Below are 19,626 nucleotides of genomic sequence, written 5' to 3'. Positions count from 1 at the left end.
AAAGCTGAATCCAAAAATCACCACCTTCAGAAAATGCAGGATACTCAGATGGATTAGCATTCCAAACTTAGATAGTGAGGAAGCGAGTAGGAGATAATGATTTTGCAATTTTACACTGAGGGGACACAGTGATTTATGGTTTTCGACTGTGTAGGACATTCACACCGTCCAGAATACTCTGTTGGGAATATCTATCCTGTACTTTACTACAAAGCCAAGGTCTCTGACAATGAAACCCAAAACACCGCCTCCCCACGTAATCTGATAAAAGACTTGAGAAGTCTGGTTGAATTTAGAACACAGATGGAAAACGGGAAGATTAAATCCAATCCCAAGATCCTGTGCTTAAACAAAGGAGACGACAATAGGATGAGGCAGGAGTTGGCTAATATAGACTGGAAGCAAAGACTTTAGGGTGGGACAGTTGACAGACAGTGGAGGAATATCAAAGAATTTTTCAAACTGCTCAGCAAAAACATATATCAGTGAAAAGGAAGGACTGTAGGAAAAGGAGTAATCTGCCATGGGTGGGTAAGGAAATAATGGAGTCTGTCAAATTGAAATAGAAAGCATACAAATTGGTAAAAACCAAGGAGAAACCAGGAGATTAGAAAAACTTCAAAGATCAACAGAAAGCTTGATGGGATTCGGGATAAAATGTAATGAGTAGCTATCTGCAGGGACAGAATAGCAGTTTACACTATTGGAGGGGAACCTATTGTTTGGAGAACATATGGCCTCTGTAATTGTTGAAGCACTTAACTGTTACCATAGAGATAATCCTGATCACGTTAAAACTCACAGCACACCCCAAAAACTTGTATGTCCAAATAAACCTGTTGGACTATAACCTGGTGATGTGTGGTTTTTAACTTTGTTGATCCCACCTCAACCCCGGCTCCTCCACATCAGAATCCTGATAGACAGCCCCACTGAAACTGAAGCGCCTGTCAGGCACTTGAGGGAGCCAAAGGGGCGTGGGGGAAGGGGTGCGTGGTTTAACCACAAAGTGCTGAACAGAACTAGACTTTTTAACTGCTGTTGCCATTGAGATAATCCTGAGAGATAGTCTCTATTCAAAGTCACAAACCACAAAGGTAGAAGAATGGGAGCCGTACACCGGACAGGCGGGGAGTTACCTGATGCTGCCTGGAGGCATTTTGCACGTAAAATATCCAGGTAACTACCATGTCTCATCAATAAAGACTCAAAGAAGACCTCTCAGAGTTCTGTACCTATTTATTCCTACTCAGCAGGGTTCAGGAATATGAGGACACAGCAGTCAGAATTCACAGTGGAGGATATGAAGAACATGCCAGGAATTGATAAGGAGACTGAGGAAGGTGAGGACCTATAAATAACCGTTATCATGAAAGAGTTAGAGCTGGGCAACCTAATGGAGCTAAAGGTAGACAAGTCTCTTTGCTCTGATGGAATACATCCCAAGATACCAACAGAGTTAGGGGGAGAAATAGCAAATGCACTTAAGTCATAGAATCCTACAGCAGAGACAGGCACTTTGGCCCAAACTGGCCCATGCCAATCAGAATGTCCATCCACGCTAACCCTATTTCCATGCACTTGGCTCATCTGCTTCTGAAACGTTCCTATCCATGTATTTGTCCAAATGCCCTTTAGATGTTGTTAACAGACCCGCCTCAACCACTTCCACTGGCAGTTCATTCCATATACATACCACCCTCTGTGTAGAACAGTTGCCTCTCAGGGTTCCCTTTTAGTCTTTCTCCTCTAACCTTAAACTGATACCCTCCAGTCCTTATTCCCTGGGAAAAAGGCTGAGTGCATTCACCTTACCCATGCCTCTCATGATCTTATACACTTCTTTAATATATTCCCCCTCGGTTTCCTCTGCTATAAACAAAAAAGTCCTCGCTTGTCTAACCTCTCCCTGTAACTCAGACCCCTGAGATCTGGCATCATCCTTGTAAATTTCTTCTGCACCTTTCCAGTTTCATAACTGAAACCTACACTGCACTCATCACATTTCCAGTGTTTCCCCACGGCGCTGGAACCGACGTGACAACACCAATGGATTACAATCCATGATCGATAATTCACTCCGTTACAACAATTCCATTTTCACAGCTTTTTCCATGATGCAAGAATCCTTTTGTCTTTCTGGTTTCATGGTTAATTGTCCTCATACAAAACCAATCTGGGGCTTAACTGTTCCTGGGAAATGTGCCATGATATTTTAGACTTTCAAAAACCAAATGAAATCTCTCTCCACAGTCCCCACGCTAACATGGACTTCGCTGTCTCAGTACTTTTTCCAGTCACGCTGACATTTGAGATATTCGTCCACAGGCAGAATGCACATCTTTCGTTCCAGATGAAAAGGCCAATGATATCCAGATCGGCACGGATCAAGTAACTATCAAAACTGAACATGAAATTCAATGTGAATTTCTCAACTACAAATTCCCCCTTTCAGTACTCTACAACAGAGAAAACAAAGTGCTGGAGCTACTCAGCAGGTCTGGCAGCATCTGAAATGGTGACAGATGCAGGAAACATTGCAGCCTGGAAGAAGTGTTCAGATGATTACACCAGGAACGTGCGCTTGATGACCAATATGGAGAAGATGGGGGCATTGTGTTCAACAGTTTTATACCAGAGACTCTGACTCCATTTTATTCCGTGTTTCTCTGAGATTCCCTCTTTTCAGAAGCAGGCAGGAGTGGGAAGCAGTGGAGAATGTAAATGATGTGTGACCTTCCTAGTGAGAGGATTCGAGTACCGGAGCAGGGATCCCTTTCTGGAAGGGCCTTGGCGAGACCACACCTGGAGTACTGCGTGTACCTTTGTTCCCCTTTCCCAAGGAAGACTCTCCTGGTTACTGAGAGAGAGTAAAGGAGGGGCACCAGCCTGGGTCCTGGGATGTGTAGATAATTAAGGGCTGCAGATGCTGGAAGTCAGAGTTTATACAATGTTGATCTGGGGAAGTGCAGCAGGTCAGGCAGCATCAGAGGGGCAGGAAAGTTGATGTTTTGGGTCAGGACAGTTTGTCAGTCCGAATGAATAGTCCTGACCCGAAACATCAATTTTCCTGCCCCATCGTATCCATGCTGGTCATCAAACGCCTATTTATTCTAGTCCCACGTTCTGGCACTCCATGTAACATCTTGGTGTGATCATCTAAACACTTCTTCCAGGCTGCAATGTTTCCTGCATCTGTCACCATTTCAGATGCTGACAGACTTGCTGAGGATGTCCAGCAATTTATGTTCTTATTGCAGATTTCCACCATTTTGCTGAAGCACATAGACATGTATACAGCTCCATATTTTGTTGACTCACATTTCTGAGATGGCAGGACTGATGGCTGAAGAGGGACTCAATCCTTGTTTAATCCTCCTTTTCTTTGGCTTTCTGAGCTGCTGACTACATCACTAATATTCTACCTCCCATTCCCTGACCTGAATCTGACCCATCTAAGCCGACACTTTAGTTCCCAACCCCCTGCCAGACGAGTTAAAACCTCACCAAAGGAACTGCAAAAGCCCCCATCAGATTTGTCTCAGCTCTGCCCAGGGGTAACCGGTCAGGCTGGTATAGGACCCACCCAGAAACAGTCCCAGTGCCTGAAGAATCTGAACCTTTCTCTGGTACACCATTTCCCCAGCCACACATCCAGCTGATCTACCCTCTTATTCCTGCTCTCACTAGCACATGGCACTGGGAGTAAGTCTGACCTTATTACATTTCAGGATCTACATTTTAATGCATCTCTGCTCTCCCTATATCTAGCTTTCAGGCCCTCATCCCTCTGTTTAGCGATGTTGTTGGTATCTGTGTGTTCCACCACCATGGGCTGTTTAACTTCCAGCTCCAGAAAGTCCTGCAGCCGCTCCATGATATTGCGGATCCTAGCTTTATGGAGGTAACATACCATCCTGGATTCATGTCTATGGTCACAGCAGTGCCCGCCCTAACCCTGAGCATTGAATCCCCTGTCACTATAGCCGTGTTTCCTCTCTTTCCTCCCGCTCTTTGCAGCGGAGCTCTCTGTGGTGGCATGACCCTGACTGGTGCTGATTTCCCGAGAAGCCACCCCACCCATTCCCACCCTTACAGAATCCCAAGCGGGATACAGTATCTGTATGAGAAGGGGATGACCACTGGGGACTCCTGCACCCCATTCCTGAGCCTTTTCCTTGATCTGATGGTCACCCATTCCCTTTCTGCCTGTGTAGCCCTCACCTGCAGTGTGACTAACTCACTAAACATGCTGTCCATAACATTCTCAGATTCTCCACAGTGAGTCCACTCACAGCTCCAGGTCTGAAAAGCAGTTTCCCAGTAACTGCAGATGAACACACTTGCAGCACACATAGCCGTCAGGCACACTGGAAGCGTCCCTTATTTCCCACACTGTACAAGAGGACCACACCACGGGTCTGAGGTGCCATATCACAACATCTCTCTACATTTATCTCGTTACTCCCATTAAGAAAATTTAAATGAGTGCGCAACCTTCCTTCACTTCAAACATGTACATTATAATAAAAAAAAACTTTACTTCAGCAGATATGCCATACTTTAAAAACTTAAATACTCCGCAGGTATCACTGAGAAATTGGCTGTTCCCATTGGGACCACGTGAATTACTGAATGGCCTGAACTAAACTTGAGTTTCAGCTTCACCTTCTCCCAGTCTCACCTCACTCTGTTTACACCCAACTCCAAAACACTCTCATTGAGCCAAGCAGCACTCTCAGTGCAGCCTTGTCATTTTCAATGTCTGCTCACACCTACACTGCCCTCGGCCTCCTGTACTGTTCTAATGCATCTCAATGGGAGCTCAGGAACAGCATCTCATCTTTCAGTTCAGCCCTTTGCAACCCTAGAGTCAACATGGACTTCAGCAGTTTCTGGATGAACAGACAGTTGTCAGAATCTGGAATGTTCCACCTGAAATGGTGCTGGAATTTGAGTCCACAAGGAAATTCAATGAGAAGCTTGCAGGAAATTGGAAGTAGAGGGTTTACAGGTTAACATCATGAAGTGGGTGACTGGGACTAAATCTGGCATTTGGATAAATCTGTGCTCTCTCTCAGCCCAATACCTCCTTCCACAGCTGCAGGGCCAAGAATTGAACACATACCCAAAGGGTGATCTGACCATGAACTTGAACATCTTTCTGCTTTTTGCTTGACAAAACTATTGGTGATATTTTCTCAGACTGAACAAACCTTTCTCGTTCCACAGTTAAATGCCAATGATATTCAGATCGTGATTATTCCGTGGACTGTAGAAACTTGTTTTTGAGATCCCAGTCTCAATTATTCTCAATTAATATCCTATAAAATGAATTCGCAAAACAAAGCTCACAGTCAGTGCAAGATGAATAGTGAAGGCGAACACTTCTCTTGGTATGTGTTTGATGTGTAAACACTCCTCTTGAAATCACCCCACCCCCCCAAAAAAGAGGACATGTGCCTGCGCCTTGCTGTACCTTACCCCAAATAAAGATGGCGGCCATAACCCAGGACCTCTCACTGCCTGAGGCCCACAGCTGTTTTCCTCTTTGCTGCAAACATGGGACCAAGATTTTCTAATTCAGATTAACAACCTGCACAGAGTATGACTAAACCCTCCCAGTCTACACTGATACATCTCATCCGGTTTCTGCTGCCACTCTCCCCTTTCCACCTCCTGCAAACACCAAGGGTCATCACGGGTTCTGTGACCCTTCATCAGAACCGAAAACAGCTGGGAAAAGTAGAATCCCTATAGCGTGGAAACAGGCTCTTCGGCCCAACAATTACACATCCACCCTCCGAAGTTCATTTCACCCAGACCCATTCCCCTCCCTATTACTCTCCATTTCCCCAGACTAATGCACATCCACGAACACTACGGGAAATTTAGCTGGGCCAATTCACTGAACCTGCACATCTTTGGACTACAGGAGATAGGGGTAAAGAGTAAATAATAGGTGGGGACAGAGTGCAAAGAGAGACAGGAACATTTGTAAAGACAAAGGAGTGAATAACGATCTGGTGGGACAGTGGAAAGCTGTTAGTGGAGGAGACAGGAACCTGGTAGCATCTGAGTGGCAGTGGTGGAAATGGTGACTGATGAGTTACATTGTGGCTGCAAAAAGGCCACACTTTAACGCAAGCTGGAAGAACAACACCTCACCTCCCAGTCGGGGACCCTGCAATCCTCTGGCTTCAACATCAAATTCAATAATTTTAGGTCTGAACTCTCCCACGTCCTAGTGTCTTTGCCCCCTACCCCACATACCAGGCCTTGTTATTACATAGCCTGCCATTACACACTACCTATGTTTAGCCACTAACAGTCCCCATAAACAGCTATTCACCCCCCCCCCCCCCCCCCCCCAGCCAAATCGTTATCCACTCCTTTGTCCAACTGCTCCTATCTCTCTCTTTGGACTCTATCCCCCCCTATCATTTACTCCTTAACCACTACCTTCTGCATAAAAACCAACATTTTTTTCCGAGTAGCACCAGCTCCTGAGGATGGGTCACCGAATCCAAAATGCGAACCGATTTCTCTTCACAGATGCTGCCAGATCTGCTGAGCTTTTCCAGTACTTTCAGTTGTTGTGTGTGATTTACAGCCTCCGCAGTTCTTTTGGTTCTAATTTCCCCGGAGTATCTAATTCAGGTCCAGCAGACTGAAACAGTGTTTATCAACCCTCCCAGTCCACACTAACTCCATCTCTCTCCCTGTCTCTGCTGTCTCTCCCACTCCTTCACATTCAGTCCCCCCTCACAGTGACACTGCGCCTGCAAAGCTGATGGTCATGTGTTGGCCTGCTGGACCCACCCCTCATTCACTCCCATTGGCTGGAGGATCACGCCAACTCTCCTATTGGTCTGAAGCTGTGTCAATCAGCCAGGCCCCATTGTGACCTGAGTGGTGGGATCCTCCCAGGTGCATCAGAGGCTGAGGGGTGACCTCATAGAGGTTTATAAAATCAGGAGGGGCATGGATAGGAAAAATAGACAAGGTCGTTTCCCTGGGGTGGGGGAGTCCAGAATGAGAGGGCATAGGTTTAACATGAGAGGGGAAGAATTTAAAATGGATCAGAGGGGCAATTGTTTTTCCCACTGAGGTTGGTGCGTGTATGGAATCTTCTGTCGGGAAGTGGAGGATGTTGCTACAATTATACAAATTTGGCATCTGGATGGGTATATGAATAGGAAAGGTATAGAGTGATATGTGCCAAGTGTTGGCAAATGGGTCTAGATTAGGTTGGGATATCTGGTTGGCATGGACTGGTTTAACCAAAGGGTTTATTTTCATGCTGTACATCTCTACGGCTCTGCCCTGGGATGAGCTTCATCATTCACAGTGAATTGGGCAGTATCACAGAGCACAGGGGCTGGAGGCTATTCCGCCCATTGGGGCTGTACTCTCTCCCTCTGGAGATAGTGCCAGTCAGTCCCAACTCAACTTCCATTTGGACATAGCCCTCCAAATCCTTCCTTAAAAAAGTTAAATTTCAAATTTGTTTTGACAATAGCTACTGAATCTGCATCCAGCTGTCTTTCAAACTGTTCCAGATGCTCAGAATTTAGTGAGTAAAATAATCTTCACATTTTTAATCTGCATTATTTGCCAGTTACCTGAAAGTAGTTACTAAAAATTGTGACGTTAAAAATTTCTCACTCTGTCTCTCTGTAAATGAAATGCCCTGGAAACAAATCAACTCCTGGTCGAAATCACTGCTTCACCTTCTCAGCTCCAAGGAGAATTGTCTGACCTTCTGCTAACTCTCCATAAAAGAGAAACCTATCTTAATTTTAATTTATTAGTGCCATAGAGATGTACAGCACAGAAACAGACCCTTCAGTCCAACTTGTCCAGGCCAACCAGATATCCTAAATTAATCTCGTCCCATATGCCAGCACTTGGCCCATAACCTTCTAAACCTTTCCCAATCACATATCCAATGAGATGTGTTTTAAATGTTGTAACTATACCAACCTCCACACTTTCTCTGGCAGCTTATTCCACACACGTATCACGTTCAGCTTGAAACTTTGCCCCTAATATCCCTTTTCAATCTTTTCCCTCACGCCTGTGCTTTCTAGTTTTGGACTCACCTAAACAGGAATAAGACCCTGGCTGTTTACCCTATCCATGCCCCTCACGATTTTATCAACCTCTATGGTCACCCCTCAGCATCCGATTCTCCAGTGAAAACAGCCTCAGCCTATTCAGCCTCTCCCTATAGCTCAATCCCTCAACCCTGGAAACATATTTTCTGAATCCTTTCAAGTTTCACAATATCGTTCCGATAGTGGGGAGACCAGGACTGAAAGCTGATTCAGTCACTTCTGGAATTCTATGTCCTGTACAGCCGCAAAATGACGTCACAACTCCTGTACTCAATGCACTGACCGATAAAGGCAAGAATACTAAACACCTTCTTCACTACCCTGCCTATCTATGATTCCACTTTCAAGGAACGATGAACCTGCACTCCAAGATCTCTTAGTTCAGCAACACTGCCCAGGACCTTCCCATTAAGAGTAGAAGTCCGGCCCTGATTTGCTTTTCCAAAATGCAGAACCTCACATTCATCAAAATTAAACTTCATCTGCCACTCCTCAGCCCATTTGATCGGAGTCTCATTGTACTCTGAGGTAACTTTACTGTCCACTGCACGTCAAATTTTGGTGTCTATTGTAAACCTACTAACCATAGCTCCTATATTCACATGGAAATCATTGATATAAATGACAAAAAGCAGTGGACCCAGCACCCAGCCTGACAGCATTTTGCTCACCACAGGCTTCCAGTCCTAAAAGCACCCTTCACCAAGACACTGACTGCTCAGCAAGGTTAGAGCTCATGGAATACAGGGAGAACTAGCCAATTGGGATCCAGAACTCGCTCAAAGGCAGAAGACAGAGGGTGGTGGTGGAGGGTTGATTTTCAGACTGGAGGCCTGTGACCAGTGGAGTGCCACAAGGGTCGGTGCTGGGTCCACTACTTTTCGTCATTTATATGAATGACTTGGATGTGAACATAGCAGGCATAGTTAGTGAGATGACACCAAAGTTGGAGGTGTAGTGGACAGTGAAAACAATTACCTCAGAGTACAACGGGATCTTGATCAGATGAGTGAATGGGCTGAGGAGTGGCATTTGGGGAAATCAAATCTTAGCAGGACTTATACACTTAATGGTAAGGTCCTGAGGAGTGTTACTGAACAAAGAGACCTTGGAGTGCAGGTTCATAGCTCCTTGAAAGTGGAGCCGCAGGTAGATAGGATAGTGAAGGCGGCATATGGTTAGAACATTAAGTACAGGAGTTGGGAGGTCATGTTGTGGCTGTACAGGGCATTGGTGAGGTCACTATTGGAATATTGCGTACAAACCTGGTCTCCTTCCTATTGGAAGGATGTTGTGAAACTTGAAAGGGTTCAGAAAAGATTTACAAGAAAGTTACCAGGATTGGAGGATTTGAGCTCAGCTGGGGGTTGAATAGATTTTGAATAGACTGGGGCTATTTTCCCTGGAGCGTCCGAAGCTGAGAGGTGAGCTTATAGAGGTATATAAAATCATGAGGGGTATGGATAGGATAAATAGACAAAGTCTCTTCCCTGGGGTGGTGGATCCCAGCACTAGAGGGCATAGGTTTAGGATGAGAGGGGAAAGACTTTAAAGAGACTTGTAGGGCAACGTTTTCACAGAGGGTGGTATGTGTATGGAATGAGCTGCCAGAGGAAGTGGTGGAGGTTGGACGAATGCAACATTTATAAGGCATCTTGATGGGTATAGAATAGGAAGGATATGAGCCGGGTGCAAGCAGGTGGGACTACATTGCGTTGGGATATCTGGTCAGCATGTACTGGTTGGACCGAAGGGTCTCTGCTTCTGTGTTGTACATCTATGACTCTTTGATCTTCCAGTCAATTTTGTATCCAAATAGCTAGTTCCGCCTGTATTCTATGGTGTTGAACTTGCTAACCAGTCTGTTATGTGGAACCTTGTGTCTTTCTCAAGTCCAAGTTAATGACTTCCATGCACAAAGCCATGCTGACTATCCCTAATCTTTTCTTGCCTTTCCAATGACATGTAAATTCTGTCCCTGAGAATCCCTTCCAACAACTTGCCTGCCACTGACTTCAGGCTCACTGGTCTATAGTTCCCTGGCTTTTCCTTACTATCTTTCTCAAATAATGATTTGGAGATGCCAGTGTTGGACTGGGGTGTACAAAGTTAGAAATCACACAACACCAGGTTATAGTCCAACCGGTTTAATTGGAAGCACACTTCCAATTAAACCTGTTTGACTATAACCTGGTGTGTGATTTTTAACTTTCTCAAATAATGGCACCCATCTTCCAGCACCCTGTCTGTGGCAATCGATGATACAAATATCTCAGCGAGGGGCCCAGCAATCACTTCCCTGGCTTCCCACAAAGTTCTGGGATACACCTGCTCAGATTCCTGGGATTTATCCACCTTTCTGCTTTTTAAGACATCCAGTACCTCCTCTACTGTAATATGAACAATTGCCAAGTTATCACTATTTATTTCTCCAAACTCTCTAGCTTCCATATCATTTTTCAGTAAAAACTGATGTGAAATACTGACAGAATCTCTCCCACTGCCTGCGGTTCCATAGACAGCCTAACTGATTTTTGAGGGTTGCTATTCTCTGCCTGGTTACTCTTTTGTCCATAGTATATTTGTCGAATCTCTTTGGATTCTCCTGAAACCAATTTCCCAAGCTATCTCACGTCCTCTTTTTGCTCTCCTGGTTTCCCGAGAGTTTTCCTCCTCTAGGGAGTCACACAAACACAGCTCTCAATACCTGCCATTTCCCTCCTTCATTTTCTTGACCAGAGCCTCAATTTCTCTAGTCATGCAGCATTCTCTACACCTACCAGCCTTGGCCTTAACAGGAAAATACTGTGTCTGTACTCACATTATCACAGGCCTATGGAGGCATTGGCAGATGTGGACATCAAAACAATCAATCATTCTCAGTAAAGAGGTACTGTTGAAAAAGCTAAGAGCCCAAAGGTAGATGGGTCTCCTGGCCCTGATAGAATGCAGCCCAGAGATGGCGGGGGAAAATAGCAAATGCTCATGTGATTATTCACTAAAATTTGATTGACTCTGGGACAGTTCCGACAGATTGGCAAGCTGCAAACGTGATGCCACTTATTCTAAAAAAATACATAGGGTGCTGGTGAGGCCACACCTGGAGTACTGTGTACAGGTTTGGTCTCCTTACTTCTGCAAGGATGTACTGGCACTGGAGGGAGTGCAGATGAGGGTCACTAGTTTGGGCCTGGAGTTGAGAGGGTTGGTGTATGTGGAGAGATTTAGGACTGAGTTCAGGAGGAACTTCTGCAGCTAAAGGGTTGTGAATCTGTGGAATTTGCTGCTGAGTAAAGCAGCTGAGGCTTTCATCTTGAATGTGTTTAAGGCAAAAGGTAGATTTCTGAACAGGAAAGCAATTAAGGGTTACAAGTAAGAGCAGGAAAGTGGAGCTGAGGCCATGAAAAGATCAGCCCTGGTCTTACTGAATGGCAGAGCAGGCTTGAGGGGCCAGATTGCTTACTCCTGCTCCTCTTCCTTATGTTCTTATGTTCCCCCTTTCCAGCCATCCCTTTCCCTGGAAATAACTTCCCGCAAACAAATTTTGCAAGTTCTTACCTTGTGCCATCGAAATTGTCCAATTTAGAAGGCTACCTATTAGATCTGGTCTATTATTTTCTGTAACTATTTTAAAGCTAGTAGAATTATCAGAGAATCCAGACAGCGTGGAAGCGGGCCATTCAGCCCATCACATCCACACTGAACATCAGAGCCTTCTACCCTACCCCTATAACGTTGCAATTCCAATGAGCAATCCACCTGGCCAGCACATCCCTGAACACTATGGGCAATTCAGCCTGGATAGCCCACCCATCCTACACATCTTTGGACTGTGGGAGGAAACCAGAGCAACCAGACGAAACCCAAGCAGACAACCACAACAAGGTGATCATCCCTTTCTTATTTCCCAGTCCATCCAAATAACTTCACTGGAAATACTCCCAATAATATCCTCCCTGAGCACAACCATAAAGGTATCCCTAATCCAAAATGCCATTCTGCCTCCTCTCGTCCCTCTTTCTATCCTTCCCATTGCATCTATACCCATCCATCACTGAGCCACGTTTCTGTAATATTCATGATATCCCAGTCCAATGTTCAAAACCAAATCCTCAGCTCATCTGCCTTCCCTGTCGGGCCTCTTGCACTGAAATAAATGCAGTGAAACTGCTCGGTCCTTCCTCGTTCTGTGCCTTGCCCTTGCCTGCCTTGACTGTCTAACTTGGAGGAGAAAGTGAGGTCTGCAGACGCTGGAGATCAAAGCTGAAACTTTATTGCTGGAACAGCACAGCAGGTCAGGCAGCATCTAGGGAACAGAAGATTCGACGTTTCGGGCACATGCCCTTCTTCAGGAATGACTGTCTAACTTCTCAACTGTACCAGCCTCAGACATACCTCTTCTCTCACTATCTCTTTAGGTTTACCCCCCACTCCCTCACTGGTTTAATGCCTCCTGAGTAGCACTAGCAAATCTCCCTGCCTGGATATTAGACACCTTCCAATTCAGGTACAATCCATCCTTCTTATGCAGGTCAATTCTACCCCAGCAGAGATTCCAATGATCCAAACATAGCAATCCTTCTCCCTGCACCAGATCCTTAGCCACACATTCATCTGCTCTATCCTGCTGTTCCTACTCTCACTAGCATGCGGCACAAAGAGTAATCCAGATATTACTACCCACGAAGACCTACTTTTTAATCCTCCAGGATAATTTGCTATATTCTCTCGTCAGGACCTCATCCTTTCCTCTTCCGATGTCATTGGTACTAATGTACAATGAGCTCCCACTGATCATACTCCCTTTTGAGAATACTCTGCTCCCTCTCCGAGACATCCTTGTCCCTGGCACCAGGGAGGTACCACCCATTCTGATGTCTCACTGTCAGCTGCAGAAACGGCAGTCTGTGCCCTATACCAGAGAATCTCCTATCACCATCGATTACCAGGCACCTCATATACCTCACATTACATTGGAGCCAGTCTCTGTACCAGTACCTTGCTTGTCAGTGCGATATGCCCCTGAGAGGGTGACCTCCGACGCTTTCCGAAACAGTGTACTTGTTTGAGATCAATCAGCCGGGCCCCATTGTGAGGTGAGTGGTGGGATCCTCTCTCTCTCTCTGCCCAGTGATGAGCTTCATCATTCACAGTGAATGGGGCAGTATCACAGAGCACAGGGGCTGGGGCTATTCAGCCCATTGGGACTGTACTCTCTCCCTCTGGAGATGCTGCAAATCTGTCCCAACTCCCCTCTCACTTGCCCAAAGCCCACTAAGTCCTTCCTTAAAAAGTAAAATTATAAATCTGTTTGAGAACATCTGCTGAATCTGTGTCCAGCTGCCGTTCAGCCTATTCCAGGTGCGCAGAACTTACTGAGTGAAATAATGTTCCCATTTTCACTCTGCATTATTTGCCAGTTACCTGAAAGTAGTTACGAAAAATTGTGATCGTGCTAACAATTCCTCTCTCTCTGCAAATTAATTGTTTGGAAACAAATCTGCACCTGGTCCAAATCACTGCTTAACTTAATTATCTGTGCTTCTGCTAGCTCTCCACAAAAGAGGAACACATCTTAATTTATTAGTGTCATAGAGATGGACAGCACAGAAACAGACCTTCGGTCCAATTCGTTCATGCCAACTCGGGATCCTAAACTACTGGAGTCCCATTTGCCAGCTATTGGGCCCTATCCCTCAAAACCCATCCCATTCATGGATGCCTTTCAAATGTTGTAATTGTATCAGTCTCCACTACTTCATCTGGCAGCTCATTCCACACACACACCACACTCAGCTTGAAAACGTTGCCCCTTAGATCCCTTTTAAATCTTTGCCCTCTCAACTTAAGCCCATGTGCTCTTGTTTTGGACCCACCTCACCTGGGGGGGGGGGGGGGGGGGGAAGACCCTGGCTGTTCACCGTATCCATGCCCCTCATGATTTATAAATCTCCATAAAGTCACCTCTGTCTTTGACTCTCCAGGGAAATTACCCCCAGCCTCTCCCTGTAGCCCAAATCCTCCAACCCTGGCAAAGTCTTTGTCAATCTTGTCTGAATTCTTTCAAGATTCAGAACATCCTTCCCAGAACAGGGGATTTTGAACTTAAAACAGAATTCCTGAAATGGCTTAATCAATGTCCTGTCCAGCCACAATATGATGTCCCAGCTTCTGTATTCAATGCATCGACCAATAAATATAAGCATACCAAACACCACCTTCACTAGTCTGCCTATCTGCGACTCCACTTTCAACGAACAATGAATCTGAACTCCATGGTCTGTTTGTTCAGCAACACTGCGAAGGACTTTACCATTAAGTGTAGAAGTCCTGCCCTGATTTGCCTTTCCAAAATACAATAGCTCACATTTATCTAAATTGAACTCAGTCTGCCATTTTTCGTTCCAATGGCCCATCTGAACAAGATCCTGTTGTATTCTGAACTAACTTTCTACACTGCCCACTACACCACCAATTTTAGTGCCTTCTGACCATATCTCATATATTCACATCCAAGTCATTTATTGAAGGCCCCAATATCCATTGCTGCAGCACATTGCTGCTCACAGGCCTCCAGTCCACAAAACAACCCTACATCACCACTCTCTGTCTCCTACCTTCAAGCCAGTTTTGTATCTAAATAGCTCATTCTCCCAGCATTCCATGTTATCTAACCTTGCTAACCAGTCTGCTTTGTGGAACCTTGTTCAATTCCCATGGAGACAACGTTCACAGGCTGCCATCAATCATCTTTGTCACTTCTTCAAGAAAAAAAACACACTCAAGTTAGTGAGACACGATTTTGCACAAACAAAGCCACTTTAACTCTCCCTAATCATTTCCGAATACACGTTTATCCTGTCCTTTAGAATCCCTTCCAACAACTTGCCTGCCACTGACTTCAGGCTCACTGTTCTCTTGTTCCATGGCTTCTCCTTCCCACCTTTTTAAAAATAATGGCACCTCACCTGTCGCTATCAATGATACAAATATCTCAGGAGAGGCCCAACAATCTTAATGGAGGACAGAGGGGGTTAGGGAGGATATTCTAGAGGTTTGTGTCCTTGGCAGCTCCAATCGTGGAGTGATGTAGGTGGGGAATAGCTGTCAACGGAGACAATTAGTGGTTAATCGTGGGTAGTGTGTAATGGCAGGCAATGTGATAACAATGTGTGAGAGTTAAGGGTTGGAGGGGTGGAGCTCAAGGGCAGTGGTGTCGGAAGTGGAGGAGATACACTGGAGGGCATTGGGGTTGACCACATGAGAGGGGAAATTACAGTCCTTGAAATATGGTCCATTTGGTATGTTCTGGAGTGTTCTGCCAGCTTGCAACAAGCTTCACTGGATCACTGCACCTAAGCATGAGACAGATGTTGGCCAGGGAACACGCTCGCGTGTTAAAGTGGCAGGCAACCAGGAGCTCAGGGTCTTTTTTGGCCTGAGAGGGAGCATAGATTGATCCAAATTGCACTTCATTTCTTTGTAGGAACTGTAAGATTTAGTCCCAATCACCCAATTCATAATGTTAACCTGTAAACTCCTTATGGACTCGAATCCTAGCACCTTTTCAGGTGGAATGTTCCAGATTCTGATAACTCTGTTCATTGAGAAAAATGATCCCTTTTATATCTTTTCCCTCTCATCTTAAGCCTGTGTCCTCTAGTTCTGAACCCACAGAACCCGGGAAAAAGTCCCTGACTGCTCACCTTATCCAGGTCCATCATGATTTTATAAACATTTAGAAGGTCACCTCTCAGTCTCTAACTCTCCAGGGAAAATAGTCCCAGCCTATTCAGCATTTCCCAATAGCTCAACCCGTCCAACCCTGGCAAAGTCCTTGCAAACCTTTCCTGAAACCTTTGAAGTTTCACAACATCATTCCGAAAACAGGGAGATTGGAACTGAAAACAGAATCCCAGAAGAGCATTCATCAATGTCCTGTACAACCACAATATGACGTTACAACAGCTGCATTCAATGCATTGACCAATAACGGGGAGTGTACCAAACACTGCATTCACTACCCCGCCTACCTGTGACTCTACTTTCAAGGAACTATGAACCTGCACTCCAACGTCTCTTTGTTCAGCAACACTCCCCAGGACTTTACCATTAAGTGTACAGGTCCTGCCCTGATTTGCCTTTCCGAAATCCAACAGCTCACATTTGTCTAAATTGAACTCCATCTGCCATTCCTTGCGCCATTGGCCCATCTGATCAAGATCCTGTTGCATTCTGAACTAACCTTCTTCACTGTCCACTACACCTCCAATTTTTGTGCCTTCTGTAAACCTACTGACCATACCTTACACATTCACATCCAAGTCAATTATTTAAGGACCCAATATCGATCCTTGTAGCACACTGCTGACCACAGGCCTCCAGTCCGCAAAGCAACCGTCCATCACCACCCTCTGTCTCCTACCTTCAAGCCAGTTTTGTATCCAAATGGCTTGCTCTCCCTGCATTCCATGTTACCTAACCCTGCTAACCAGTCTGCTTTGTGGAACCTTGTTGAATGTCCACATAAACAACATTCACCGCCTGGCTTCATCAATTTTCTTTGTCACTTCAAAACACTCAGTCAAGTTAGTGAGACACAATTGTGCACGTACAAAGCCACATCGACACTCCCTAATCATTCCTTACCTTTCCAAATAGATGGATATCCTGTCCCTCAGAATCCCTTCCAACAACTTGCCTGCCACTGACTTCAGGCTCACTGTTCTCTTGTTCCATGGCCTCTCCTTACCACCTTTTTAAAATAAGGGCACCTCACCGTCGCTATCAACGATACAAATATCTCAGGAGAGGCCCAACAATCACTTCTAGATTTCCAGAAAGTTCTGGGATACACCTGATCAGGTTCCAGGGCTTTATCAACCTTGATGTGATTTAAGACATCCAGTACCACCTCCTCTGTAACATGGACACTTTTCAAGTTATCTCTGTTTATTTCTCCAAACTCCTGAGCTTCCATATCCTTCTCCAGTAAAAAATGGCAAGAAATAGTTGCATATCTTTCCCACTCCCTGTGGTTCCATAGACAGCCTTGTTGATCTTTAAGGGGGCCTATTCTCTGGTCGAGTTAATCTTTTGTCTGTGATATATTTGTTTAATCTCTTTGGATTTTACTTAAACCAGTGCCTGAAGCTATTTCATGTCTTCTTTTTGCTCTCCTGATTTCCTTCAAGTATGAAAGCGTGATCCTGTACTCCCAATTCCTCTGCCTCTGCGATATCTGCTCCCAGGAGGAGCAATTCCACCCCAGGACATCCCAGAAAGGCCTCCTACTTCAAGGACCACAATTTCCCTCTCACTTGATCAACAATGCCCTCCAATGCATACCCTCCACTTCCCACACCTCCACCTTTATCCCACCACTTCAACCACAATAAGATTATAACCTTGCAGTCTTCACCTTCCACTCCACTAATCTCCAGATACAGTGCATTAACCTCTGTTATTTCTGCTACCTAAAGTCGGATCCCACCACCACAGACATATTTCCCTCTCCATTCCCTTGGCAACCCTCTTGTTAGGCCCACCCCCTCCCACCAACCCATGCTCCACACCCTCGACCCTCCCTTGATGCCACGGGAGATGTAAAACATGCGGCCACACCGCCCTCTGACCTCTGTCCAAGACACGAAAAGGATCTTTTCACATCAGGCAGAGATTTCTCCGCACATCCCAAAACCTCATCTACTGCATCTGGACAATATGGGAAATTTAACGTGGTTCATCCAACTAACCTACACATCTTTGGACTGTGGGAGCAAACTGGAACACCCGAAGGAAACCCTCAGACACTGGGGAGAACGTGCCAACTCCAACACAGAGTCGCCAGAGGCTGGAATTAAACCCAGGTCTCTGGTGCTGAGGAAGCAGCGCTAACCACTAAGCCACAATACTGTGGGATCTTTGGTGCTGATGTGCTGCCCCACTGATACCTCGGTCACTCACCCTGCCTCATTTCCTAAGAGGCAGCGATGACAGAGTGAAATTATCGCTAGACAATTAATCCAGAGACCCAGATAACGTTCTGGGGACCTGGGTTTGAATCCTATCACAGCAGATTTTGGAACGTGAATTCAATAAATATCTGGAAAAATTAATTTTGTGACGACAATGAATCCATTGTCAATTGTTGGGAATCCCATCTGGTTCACTCATGACCTGTAGGGAAGGAAAATGCCATCCTTACCTGTTCTGGTCTGCATGTGACTCCAGACCTATAGCAACGTGGTTGATTCTTAACTGCCCTCCGGTTAAACAAAGCAATAAATGCTGGCCAAGCCAGTGACAGCCTCATCCTGTGAATGAATAAAGAAAACAGGTCAGGTTTTGTTCCTTCTCTAGTAGGTACATCCTACAAACTGAATCTGAAATGTTCTCGTACACACTGAACAAATACCTTTCCATCCAAACCCTTAACACTACAGCACTCCAAGGCTATGTTGGTAAAGTTAAAACCCCTTAAAATTGCATCCATATTATTCTTACAGATAACTGAGGTCTCCTGGTAAAATTGTGTCTCAATTCCCCGCTGACTATTGGGAGAGAGTCTATAATACAATCCCAGTAAGACGGTTATCCCTTTCTTATTTCTCAGTACCACCCAAGTAACTTGCCTGGATGTACTCCCAGGAATATCCTCCCGAAGCCCAGCTGTAATGTTATCCCTAATCAAAGACGCCACTCCCCCTGTACAGTTGCCCCCTTTCTATCGCATCTACACCCTGGAATATTAAGCTGCTAGTCCTATCCATCCCTGAGTGATGCCTCTGTAATTGCTATAATATCCCAGTGCCATGTTCAAAACCATTCCCTGAGCCCATCTGCCTGACCTGTCAGGCATCTTGCACTGAAATAAATGCAGTGTAATTGGTCCGTCCCACTTTATTCTGTGGCTTGCTCTTGCCTGCCTTGACAGTCTAATCTGAACAGTACCAGCCTCGGACATCCCTCTTTTCTCACTATCTCTTTAGGTTTACCCCAACTCCCTCACTGGTTTAATGCCTCCCGAGTGGAACTCGCAAATCTCCCTGCTCATCAGGACCCCATGCTTTCCCCTTCCTATGCCATTGGTACCAATGTACAATGTCCTCCCACTGGCTATTCTCCCCTTTGAGAATATTCTGCTCCCTCTGTGAGACATCCTTGACCCTAGCATCAGGGAGGCACCACCCCATTCTGATGTCTCACTGTCAGCTGCAGAAATGGCAGACTGTGCCCCTGACTAGAGTGTCCCCTAACACCATCGTTTGCGTGGAACTGGGTATACCTTACATTATGTTAGAGCCAGTCTCAGTTGCAGTAACTTGGCAGTCAGTGCTATATTCCCCTGAAAGTCTATTACCCCCTACATTTTCCAAAACAGTACACTTGTTTCAGCTGGGGATAACCACTGGATATTCCTGCAGTACTTGCCTACCCCTCCTAGTTTTCCTAGAGGTAACCCATCTACCTGACTGTATCTGCAGTGTCCTGTAATCCTGAGACT

General features: G+C 45.5%; 1 long non-coding RNA gene across 8 annotated transcripts in view; it reads right to left on the bottom strand.

Moving 5' to 3' along the window:
- LOC148135062 (uncharacterized) overlaps positions 1-19,626 on the bottom strand; it is a 71,133-nt gene that overhangs the window by 24,616 nt on the left and 26,891 nt on the right. For 6 of the 8 annotated variants that reach the window (XR_015755412.1, XR_015755414.1, XR_015755416.1 and 3 more), the window contains one exon: positions 18,328-18,436. This is a non-coding gene — a long non-coding RNA (uncharacterized LOC148135062). Of the gene's footprint in view, positions 1-2,384; positions 2,405-5,216; positions 5,325-18,327; positions 18,437-19,626 lie in introns of those variants that run through there. The other 2 variants (XR_015755411.1, XR_015755415.1) reach the window with 2 other exon arrangements.

Source organism: Chiloscyllium plagiosum, unplaced genomic scaffold, assembly GCF_037043375.1.
Source record: "Chiloscyllium plagiosum isolate Xiang-an unplaced genomic scaffold, Cpla_swu_hap1 HiC_scaffold_51, whole genome shotgun sequence".
Classification (NCBI taxonomy): Eukaryota; Metazoa; Chordata; class Chondrichthyes; order Orectolobiformes; family Hemiscylliidae; genus Chiloscyllium; species Chiloscyllium plagiosum.
The sequence above is the reverse complement of the archived record's forward strand: the minus strand, read 5'-3'. Positions and strand labels throughout refer to the sequence as shown.